This window comes from Cynocephalus volans, chromosome 3, assembly GCF_027409185.1.
Source record: "Cynocephalus volans isolate mCynVol1 chromosome 3, mCynVol1.pri, whole genome shotgun sequence".
Lineage (NCBI taxonomy): Eukaryota > Metazoa > Chordata > Mammalia > Dermoptera > Cynocephalidae > Cynocephalus > Cynocephalus volans.
The window spans coordinates 9,049,541-9,061,400 of NC_084462.1; the positions used below are offsets into that span (position 1 = coordinate 9,049,541).

Below are 11,860 nucleotides of genomic sequence, written 5' to 3' on the forward strand. Positions count from 1 at the left end.
ATCTGGGGAAGGTCACTAGAACAGAATGAGAGCCTCAGGTGTCCAGAGGACCCCTCCTCTTGTGCCCCAGGAGATTCACTGCAAAGCCCTTCCCAAGGCATGTGCATCAGCCCATCTCTGTTCTCCATCCTTCCTGCCTGGGGGAGCTCTTTGTGTCTGGCCAACACAGAAACATGGGGCTGAAGAAGGACTCACCCATGTGTGCACAGATCCTCCGACCCAGACAGACTCCTGGGAGGAAAACTACATCAAAGATGACTCTTTCCCAGTGAATCCTTCCCTTCCAGTAGCTGTGACTTGCCTTGGATGTTAGCCTTGGTGGCTCAGCCTGTGTTCAGATAGTCGATGAACGCAGCTTTCCATGGATCCTACCTTCAGTCCTGTGTGGTGGAGAAGCCAGTTCTTCAGACCAGGATCTCCACCCTAACCCTCTCCTCTCTTTTCTTTCAGGACTTACCAAGGTGTAGGAGCCTAACAAATTTGGAGGACACTGAGCTACTTCCGCTGGACAGTACACAGGTGCTGAGCAAAACGGGAAAATAACAAAGGTGTGGTTGCCATGGCCCCAGCTTCACAGTTTGCAGAGTTTACGTGTTGCCCACCACACAGGAAGATGAACAGCTTCTTCTTATCTTAGATATGGGGGGTGCTGTGGAAAAATTTTAGGCAATATTCTTGGTCCATGCAGCCCCTTATACAGACCTGACTTGAAGCCCATCACTGACCAACGCCTCATATACAAACTTCGAATTTAATTTTTCTTGATGGAAAATTATAAAATGATGTTTTAACATGTCTTAGTGCTTTCTGAGACCTATATGTGATTCAATTTATATTATGCCATTTTCCCCTGAGAAATTAACATATATGCATCGTTAGCATTAGTATTGTTAGTATTTGCAGAATAAAAATCGAATGATTATATTATTTTGAAAATTGCATTAATTGCAAATTGAGAACTATATTCAAACTTAAATTTTTGTTTCAAGCATCAAGAAGTTAACAGAAATATTTTTTCTGCATTATTAACACAGAACAAAGCATGCAAATTCTGGCTCTTGAAATTTTATTTGAAATGTTTTACATCTATAAAATGTGAATACGTACTTAGATATGTATACATCATGCTGAAAGTTCTTTCCAACAGTCAACTGATATTATCAGAAAAAATCACAGACATTATAGAAAGAAAAGCCCTGTGAAATCACTACTGAATTTAAAAAGAGGACATTTACAATAATAATATCAACTTATGTTTTGTCACCTGTCCCTGAACTTGCCAACCTATAAAACAACCGTCATTCTGGATCTTGTGTTCATGTCTTCCATCCTATTTTTTACACGTGTGGTTCTTTCATATTTGTTACTTACATTATATAATTTTTGTGTGTGTGTTTGTATAATTATTTATATTTAAGTTTTAAATATAGAACAAAAGAAGTCTGGTTTTGTCTTTTTGTTTTCAAAATTATATTAATATGCCCATACTGTTTAGCATGGCTATTGCTTATTTCCTGACAGATATTTCATGTTCTATTGCCTGAATATTCCTCGACTTTTTATTTCTTTGCTTCATATGACATGTTCTTCCCTGCATTTTGCTTTTAAGAGCAGTGCCTTGAGCATTCTTACAAATGTCCCCTGCATTGTATGAGTGAGAATTTTCTCTGAATATATACCCCAGGGTAGAATTGCTGGGGTATGTGGCATGTCAAGATTGAAATACGCTAGATGATAACACGCTCTTTCCGTAATGATGCTGCCATTTACTCCCAGCAGCTACTGTCAGACTCTACCAGGTTTCCCGCTTCCCAAGAAAGACCTGATTAATTATGGCAGAGGATAAATTAGATGTTCGTATTTAATTAAAAAATCATACCATACAATGGGATATTAAATAAATACTGTAATTGAAACATATATAATGCAAGCAACTTTGTCATGTGTCAGAGGATATTTTTGTGAACCAATAATACTCAATATTATACAGTAGGCTGTGATTCATAAAACCTGTTGCAAGCTTTTTGAATTATAAGTGGTATGCACAGAGCTGAAGTCAGTCACTTTCCAAATAAGCACGCAGAGCAATTACCCATTGGAAAGTATGAAGCTTGCATTGCTTAAGAATGATGAGAATTTGAGCACATAGACTTTACTAGAATGTGTTTGAAGGTGTTTGTGGCTTTCTTGCCAGGAAGAATGGTTAACAGTATTCACACCTTGGACCGAAGCCAATAAATTTATGAAGTTAACTATTTTTCATCCAATTGTATATTTATTTAATATATTTTAAGTGCAAAGAAAGTAAATACATTCTGGGCTGACAAGAAAAAGCCACAGAATAATAAATAGTAAAGGTTCTTCATAGTTATGTCCTTCAAATAATAAAAAAATTTGAATACTAATAACATTTAAAGTTTTGCTCTTGAAGATGAGGGGTTTACATATAAATGTATATATAATATACATTTTTATAATATATATGCTTATACATAATAGAAATTAATGTGATATATAGAGAATATGAATTTCAAAACAATTAATGAAACTGAAAAAATTTATATTGAATCTTTACTTTACAGAATGTAGTTCTGTGATTTTTTCCTGCGGTTCAATAACTATAATGACAGATGTAAATTGTGGAATTTTATGTAGAGCATATTTAGACATATGAATACAATTCATACATTTGTAACTCTCTCCCCTCTCCTTGGACCTGGAGGGTAGCACCATCCCCCAATGCCCAGCCTGGTGAGGTGAGCCCAGCAGACCCACGCAGCATCAGTGACACCTGAACTCCCCTTGCACCTGGAGGGGAGCACCAGCCCCCATGGCTCAACCTACTAAGGGGCCATAGAAAAATAACAAGTAATGAGATTGAATCAATAATAAAAAGTCTTTCAACAAATAAAAGCCCAGAACAGGATGGCTTCATTGCTGAATTCTACCAAACATTGAAAGAAGGGCCAGGATGGGAGATGGGAGGTGTTTGGGACAAACCAGTCTCTGTAGTCCCAGCTTGTCTTTCCCTCCAGGTTTGTCCAAGAAGCCCTACCTGGTGACCCAGCACAGCCTTTTCATGGCCTCTGGAGAGAGTCTGGCCCTCCAGTGTCTCTCTGATGTCAGCTATGACAGACTCACTCTGTCCAAGGAGGGGGGATGTGATCTCTCCCAGCGCCCTGGCCAGCAGTGTCAGGCTGGGCTCTCTCAGGCTGACTTTCCCCTGGACCCTGGGAGTGGCTCCCATGGGGGCAGATACAGGTGCTACGGTGCACGCAACCTATCCTCTGAGTGGTCGGCCCCCAGTGACTCCCTGGACATCCTGATGGCCGGTGAGGAGCCCAGTGGATTCAGTATGGGACCCAGACTCTGCACAGGCCCTGCTGGGGGAGTCGCAGGTAGTGATGGCCAGGATGAGGGGTGGGGTCACAAGAGAGGGAGAGAGACAGAGAGGGGGGATAGGTGGGGAGGGGCAGAGGCTCTGAAAACAGAGATAGGCAGAGACACCGGGCGTCCTCAGAGAGAGGTCCTGGTGAGGTCTCAGCTCAGAACCAAGTGGGGGACAGCCCCTCACCCATCCTTCTCTCTCTAGGTCAGCTCCATGACAGACCCTGACTCTCCATGAAGCTGGGCCCCAAGGTGGCCTCGGGAGTGAACGTGACCCTGCTGTGTCAGACATGGAGCCCAATGGACCCTTTCTTCTATCCAAAGTGGGGAGAAACGATCCCCCTCTGTGTCTTAGATCAAAGTACAGAGTTCAGCAGTACCAGGCCAAATTCTCCATGAGACTTGAGATGTCATCTCACCGGGGGACTTACAGGTGCTATGGCTCACAAAGCAACTTCCCCAACCTGTTGTCAAACCCCAGTGACCCTCTGGAGCTTGTGGTCTCAGGTGAGTGGCTCTTGACCCTGTCCTTTCTAAGCTCAATGGGTCAGCGTAAGTCCCTTCCTGGGAGACCCCTAGACTGGGATTGGAGTGGGGGGGAGGGCCCTGAGGGAGGGTCAGGAGAGGGGGGTTTATCTTCTACAGAGCAGGAGGCACACCGGAGCCTTCTCACCCCGTCCCTCCCACGTTCTCATCACCAGAATGTGCCAAGTGGATAGTGGGGGGACGTTAGGGAGGTGACAAGGCAGATGTAAGAGAAGAATAAACAAAAATGAGGTCTTGAGGGAAGCCCCCACCCCTCATTCTCCTCTTGCCCTTATTCCTAGAATCCTCTGGGGTCCCAAGCCCCCTACCCACAGAGCCCAGCTCAACAGCTGGTGAGTCTCAGGGGCCTGTCCAGAGAATTTCAAATTCTCCCAGGCTTGCCTTGAGAGACTCTCAGCTAATCTATGTCCTCGTCCCAAATCTCAGCATGGCTTGTGTCCAGGGGAGCTAGGTGTCTGGCAGAGATGAGACCACAGGCTCCCAGGGGCGGGGCTCTGAGGCTGCGCTGGATGAGGGGTGGGTGGTTAAGGTAGAGGGAGCTGTTGGAGGTCCAGGCTGGAGCAGGAGAAGCTGGACTGAAGTGAGTGGTACACCAGCTCCAGCCCCTCAACTCCCTGTCCTGATCTCAGGAGGCCCCGAGGATCACCACCTCACATCCAAAGAGTCAGGTTCCCAGGGTGGTAAGTGAGCGGCTATGTTGGGAGGTGAGGTGAGGTTCAGAAGAGGCAGGGGCTGAGTTACGACCTCAGTTCGGGCTCCTCTGGACACAGAGACTTGGACAAGACCTTCCACTGTCTGGGCCTCAGTTTCTCCAAGTGTGAAAGGAAAAGGCCTGGCCCAGACCAGATCCAAATATTCCTTTCATTTCTTACTTCTGGTTGTGACTTCCTGGGAGAGGAGTTCTCCCAGAGAATCCCCCCAAGACCCATTCTGCAGTGGGCCTGCCCCATCTGAGCAGTGATGGTGACATTATGCAGGGAAGGGGTAGCAGGGCCATGCACAATGTGGGAGCTAGGGGGCATTCAGGCTCTTTTCCTTCAGCTCAGGGGTTTCAGGCCTGGTGGAAAGTTCAAGGGTTGGAAGTCAGACTGCCGGGTTCAAATCCCAGCTCTGCTCCTTCCTGGCTGGGTGGCCTAGGGCAGGTGATTTACTTCTCAGAGCCTCAGTTTCCTCATCTGTAAAATGGGTGGGGTGGGGGTGGGAATCCTTTGTTGCACGATTGTGTGAGGTTTGGAGGTGATGAATGCAAGGACCCAGCACATACCTGGCTACAGTAGGTGCCCAGTCAAAAGGCATCTTTGGCTCAGTCATGACAACTCTGGTTCCCAAGGTCAAGAAAAGTACCAGAAAGCTCCGATCAGGTTCTCTGTGGCCTTCATCCTGCTGATCTTCCTCCTCCTCTTTCTTCTCATCCAGCACCACTGTCAGGGCAAATGCAAGAAGTCAGGTAAGTAGTGAGTGGACAGACTCAGGCCTCATGAGGTGGTGGGTCCCTTGTGAGTTGACCAAGGTAGGCTCAGGGACCAGCCAAAGGGAAAACAAACAGATGGGGAAGGTCAGCTTAGAAAAACTTTTCTAGCATTTCAGATTGAAAAATCTACAAAGAAAATGATTTAAGTCACCATAGAAGTACAAATGAAGGTATTCTTTGAGCTTTTCAATCTTATGAAATATTTGAAACATAAATGCAAATGTGTTTTAAGGTTTCCTTCTTTTCTCTTGAGTTGCATGTGGATGGTGAGTGGTTCTAACATTCCCAGGACTGATACTCTGTTCATCTTCACCCAGCCCAGAGAGAAGATGATTTCCAACTTCCTTCAGGGGCTGCACAGTCAGCGCCCAAGAACAGAGGTGTGCAGAAGAGGTAATTCCTGTCCAAAGGCCCCAGACTCACAACCTACCCTTGGTCTCCTCACTGCCAACCTTCCTATATCTTCCCCAGCCCCAGCCCAGATGTTGATGTCCAAAAAGAAAATACACGTGAAAGGCAGAGGAGGGGGCAACTTGGGGGTGGGTGACAGGAGCAGTGAGGTTTCAGCAGGCAACAGGAGGAAGAGGGGCAGGTTGGGAAGTATCTGGGGCTCAAGAGTTGAGCAGGACTGAACCCCAACACTGCGTGACCATGGGGACATCACCGTTGCTCTCTGGATCTCAGTGGCCCCATCCTGGAACAAGGCAGAGACCTGCAGGACTGAAGGATCCAAGGGAATCTTGCCAAGAGATGAACCCGCTTGCTGTGCCCCAGCAGATGATGCCATGAGGACACACATCCTGAGGATGCCGTGAAGCTGGACAGTCGGGTGAGACCCTGCCCCTGTCCTGTCCAGGGCACCAAAAGCCTTCCACTTGCCAAATTTAATCCAGTGAACACTTCTCTGTCCTCCCACCACTCAGCTCTCAGTATCCTTCCAAGCTGACCCTCCCTTCTCAAAGCACACAGCCTCCTGCCTTCTGTGACCTCACTCTTTCCTGGTTTTCCTGTGACCTCAGGTCGCCTCCTGCCTGGTCCCCCTTCTGGCTACTCATCCTCTGTTTGACTGTCTGGTTCTTAGAGTGCTCCCCCAGGTCTCAGAAGAATTCAGGAATAAATGAACCACCCAAGACCCCTGTGCTCCCCTTCATTCATTCATCCCACAAATGTTCACGGGGAGCTCACATATTTTATTTTTTCATTTTTTATTTTATTTCTTTATTGTTACTTATTTCTTTTTTATTGTTATTTTGACTTCTCGATATACAATGTAGTTGATTTTCATGTCCCTTTACCTGTTCCTCTTTCCCTCCCCCCTCTCCAGGGGCAGGGGTCTCACCCGACTGCCCAGCTTCATGCCTCTCCTCCTCCCCCCACCTACATCATATCTGTTCACTTGTCTTAACACGTTCAAGGAATTGCTGCGATTGTTGTGTCTTCTTCCCCCATGCCCATTTGTTTGTTTGTGTATTTATTTATTTATTTATTTTTAGCTCCCACCAATAAATGAGAACATGTGATATTTCTCTTTCTGTGCCCGACTTGTTTCACTTAATATAATTCTCTCTAGGTCCATCCATGTTGTTGCAAATGGCAGTATTTCATTCTTTTTTATACCTGAGTAGTATTCCATTGTCTAGATATACCACATTTTCCATATCCACTCATCCAATGATGGACATTTGGGCTGGTTCCAACTCTTGGCTATTATAAAGAGCGCTGCGATGAACATTGGGGAACAGGTATACCTTCGACTTGATGATTTCCATTCCTCTGGGTATATTCCCAGCAGTGGGATAGCTGGGTCATATGGCAGATCTATCTGCAATTGTTTGAGGAACCTCCATACCATTTTCCATAGAGGCTGCACCATTTTGCAGTCACACCAACGGTATATGAAAGTTCCTTTTTCTCTGCAACCTCGTCAGCATTTATCATTCTCAGTTTTTCGGATATTAGCCATCCCGACTGGAGTGAGATGGCATTTCACAGTGGCCTTGATTTGCGTTTCCCAAATGCTGAGTAATGTTGAGCATGTTTTCATGTGTCTGTGGGCTATTTGTATATCTTCCTTTGAGAAATGCCTATTCAGCTCCTTTGCCCATTTTTTATTAGGGTTAGTTGTTTTTGTTTTTGTTTTCCTGTAAAGTTGTTTGAGTTCCTTGTATATTCTGGATATTAATTCTTTGTTAGATGTATATTTTGCAAATATTTTCTCCCACTCTGTAGGTTGTCCTTTCACTCTGTTAATTGATTCATTTGCTGTGCAGAAGCTTTTTGGTTTGATATAATCCCATTTGTTTATTTTTCCTTTGGTTTATAACAGAAATTTTTTAGAAGCCACGGAGCTCATCCTTGATCAGGCTCCATCAAGGGGCTGTTTAGAATGTTTTGAGAAACCTCTAAACCGCTTTCCGTAATGGCTGTACTAATTTACACTTTCAGCAACAGTGTATAAGAATTCCTTTTTCTTAGCATCCTTGCCAGAAACTGGGTTGTTTTTGTTTGTTTGTTTGTTTGTTTTTTCCTTTTGATAATAGCCATTCTAACTGCGGTGAAATGCTATCTCCTTGTGGTTTTGATTTGAATCTCTCTGAAGATTAGTGGTGTGAAGTATTTTTTATATACCTTTTGGCCATTTGTATGTCTTCTTTTGAGAGATGTCTATTAAGGCTATTTGCTTATTTTTTAATTAGATTATCTCTTTGTTTTGCTGTTGAGGTGTTTGAGTTCCTTGTATATCCTGAATAATAATCTTTTTTTCTTTTCTTAATTTTTTTTTTCTTTTTTACATTCTAAGATGTTGTGAAGCAGTTCGGGGGAAGGAGGAGAGAACAAGGGGTAGGGAGTTGGGTGGGGGAAAGAGGAAGGCCCATGGCACCCCCCCATTCAGGCAGGAGAGCCCAGGGAGCTTCCAGTGGCAGCTGGTCATCTCTGCGCTGGATGCAGATGTCAGGGGGCCATGACCAGGGCCCTCAGCCCCCCACCGTCCCAGCTCAGGAGCCCAGGGAGCTTCCAGCAGTTGCCTAGTGGTCATCGCTGGACTGGATGCAGTCATGGGGGTGTGGCTGAGGCCCTTAGCCCTCCTCCAACCCTGACTTGGGAGCCCAGGGGGCTTCTGGTCCTTCTAGGTTTTATAGGTGTTCTTTGGTGGTGTTTGACTTTTACTGATTAATATCAGAACTTTGTCTCTGGTCTGTGGGGCTCGAAATGTTGGAAGTGATCCTTTCTTTCTCTCATGGTGGCTTCTCCTGCTTCATGAACTCCATAGGTCTCTGCTCCTCTTCCCCTGAGCTCTAGTAGCCCCAACTTGGCAGTGGTTGCTCTTTAATAGTTGTAAATTGTTTGACAGTGGGAGAGGGTGACACTGGGGACCCTCTGTTCTGCCATCTTGGCCAGAAATCTTGAGTAATAATCTTTTGTTGAGTGAATATTTTACAGATATTTACTACCATTTTGTGTGTTGTCTCTTCATTTCGCTTAGTATTTTCTTTGCTGTGCAGAAGCTTTTTAGTTTGATATAATCCCATTTGTCTATGTTTGCTTTCATTGTCTGTGCTTTTGAAGTCTTCTCCATAAAATCTATGCCCAGACCAATGTCTTGGAGTGTTTCCCCTATGTTTTTTTCTAATAGTTTTTTAGTTTCGGGTCTTCCATTTAAAGAATTGACTGATTTTGAGCTGATTTTTGTGTATGGTGAGAGATAGGGGCCTAGTTTTATTCTTCTGCATATGAATATCCAGTCGTTCCAGCATCATTTATTGAAAAGACAGCCCTTTTCCAGTGTATGATATTGGCACCTTTTTTGAAAATCAGTTGGGTCTAAATGGTGGATTTATATCTGGGTTTTGTATTCTGTTCCATTGGTCTGTGTGTCTATTTTTCATACCAGGACCATGATGTTATGGTTACTATAGGTTTGTAGTATAGTTTAAAGTTATGTAGTATGATACCTCCATGATACCTCCCGCTTTGTTCTTTTTGCTCAGAATTGCTTTGGCTAATTGGGGTTTTGTTTGTTTGTTTGTTTTAGTTTCATATAAATTTTAGGATTGTTATTCTATTTAGGTGAATATCATTGGTATTTTCATAGTGATTGGATTGAATCTGTACCTTGATTTCAGTAAAATAGACATTTTTACAACACTAACTTTCCCAATCCTTGGACATGGGATGTCTTTTCATTTTCTGCACCTCTCCAATTTTTTCATCAGCGTTTTGTAATTTTCATTCTCAAGATCTTTCACATCCTTAGATAAATTTATTCCTTTTTTTTAGCTATTATAAATATGATGGTTTCTTGATTTTTGTTCGTTTCTTTCTTTTTGTTTTTTTTTTAAAGGTAGGTTGTTGGTGAATAGAAACGCTACTAATTTTTGTATGTTGATTTGTTTCCTGCAGTTTTACTGAATTTGCTTTACAGTTCTAAATTATTTTTATGAAGTCTTTAGTTTTTTTTTACATAAGATTATGTAGTCTGCAAACGGGTCAAATTTGACTTCCTCTTTTCCATTTGTATGCTTTTTATTTTTTTTTTTTTTCCTCATGCGTAATTTCTCTGGCTAGGACTCCAGTACTATGTTGAATAAGAGTGGAGAAAATGGACATTCTTGTCCTGTCCCTGTTTTTAGATAAAAAGCTTTCAACTTTTTTCTGTTCTGTATGATGTTAGCTGTGTTTGTCACATATGGCCTTTATTGTGATGAGATATTTTCTTTCTATACCTAATTTGTTGAGAGTTTTTATTATAAAGGAATGTTGAATTTTGTCAAATGCTTTTCCTGTGCCTACTGAGATGATTTTTTATTTTTATCTTTCATTTTGTTGATGTTATGTATCACTTTTAGAGATCATGTGTATGTTGCATCTCTGGGATGAATCCCACTTGACGATGATGTATCATCAGGATGTGCTATTGGATTTGGTTTGTTAGCACTTTAGGGTCCAATATTTGCCAGGCTCTGTTTCAGTGCTAGACACACAACAGCAACAAACGCATCCTGTGTCCTCAATGACCTCGCAGTCCACTAGCACAGACAGACGATGATGAAATAAACACGGACACACACACACAAAACCAGACAGTGCAATGTGCTGTAAATTAATGACAGAATAAGGTAAGGGGATAGAGTGTGTGTTGGTAACAGCAGGTATGTTAAACAGAATAGCCAAGAAAGAATTCTCTGAGAAGGAAACATTGGAGCAGACTTAAACAGAGTGGGGAGAACAGGCTACGTGACTATCTGATGGAAGAGCGTTCCTGTCAGAGGGAACAGTAAGTGCAAAGGCTTAGAGGTGAGAACATGCTTCCCATGCACGGGTACAGCAAAATGCCCAGTGTGGCTAGAGGTGAATGTTCAAGGAACGAAAGTGTTAGGGGTGAGGTGGAGAGTTTGTCAGGGGCTGGATCCTGTAGGTCTTTCAGGCTGTGACAGAGCTTGTGAAGCCACTGGAAGGTTTGGGGATTTTGTTCAGGAAGGCATATAATCTGACATGGTTTGTTAAAAAGACAAAAAACTATGGGTTTTGTGGGGAAAACCGAGTGATGAATACAAGAGTGCAATCAAGGAGACAACCCTGCTCACTGTCTACCTACAGCAGAGCCTCGAAGATGAAGACTTCCAGGGGGTGACATACGCCCAGGTAAATCACTCCAGATTCAGGCAGGGAGTGGCCATCCTGCCTCCCCCTCCCCCACCCGGGGACTTGCTGGACACTAAGGACAGACAGATGAACAGTCAGGTGGGTTCTTTCATCTCCATTTCTACGGACTTCTCCCCCACCCCCACTTTACACCTAACCCCTCACTCTTCCCTAACTTCAGGCTGCTGCATCTGAAGCCCCCACGATGTGATTTACGCCAAGCCAGACAGATTCAAGCCCAGATGGGAGACAACAACATCTTCCTCCCAGGAAGGGGAGTTCCCAACTGATCCCAGTGTGTATGTTGCTCTGGTACCCACTAGCCCAGGACAAGACCCAGACCCCACACTCCAAGGAGTGGGACTTTAGGGACCTCAGAAGGCACAGGAGCTGCCCCCGTGGACTCTCCACTAATGACCCCCAGCCAGAGTGGAGATCTGACATGGACAGCCAGGAACTTCTGAGACCTTTCGGAGGTCACCTGATTCTGCAGTGAAAGATAAATAATACCAGCATATCTGGGACAGTTAGTAAATTTTCTTCTGAATATACAACAGGTTAAAGAAGAAAATCACCAAGTGAGATAATGTTTTAAACATCTTATATGATAATATAAAAATTGCACATCAAACCAAAGAAGTGCAAGAAAAGAAGTATGTACAGAACAAATGAGAGATTCAAATAAATTTACTGAAAAAGAAAAATGTCTGAAAAACAATCAGTAATTACACCTTGCATTACAAGAAGTGTTGCAAAAGTACAGCAAATTAATTCCTGGGAAAGGCAAAAAGAAAAATGTAATAATTTTAAGAA

The 11,860-nt window shown here is 43.6% G+C and overlaps 1 pseudogene; it reads left to right on the plus strand.

Moving 5' to 3' along the window:
* Window positions 1–11,543, plus strand: part of LOC134372394 (leukocyte immunoglobulin-like receptor subfamily A member 6) — a 62,200-nt pseudogene extending 50,657 nt beyond the window's left edge.
* Window positions 11,544–11,860: the final 317 nt, after the last annotated feature.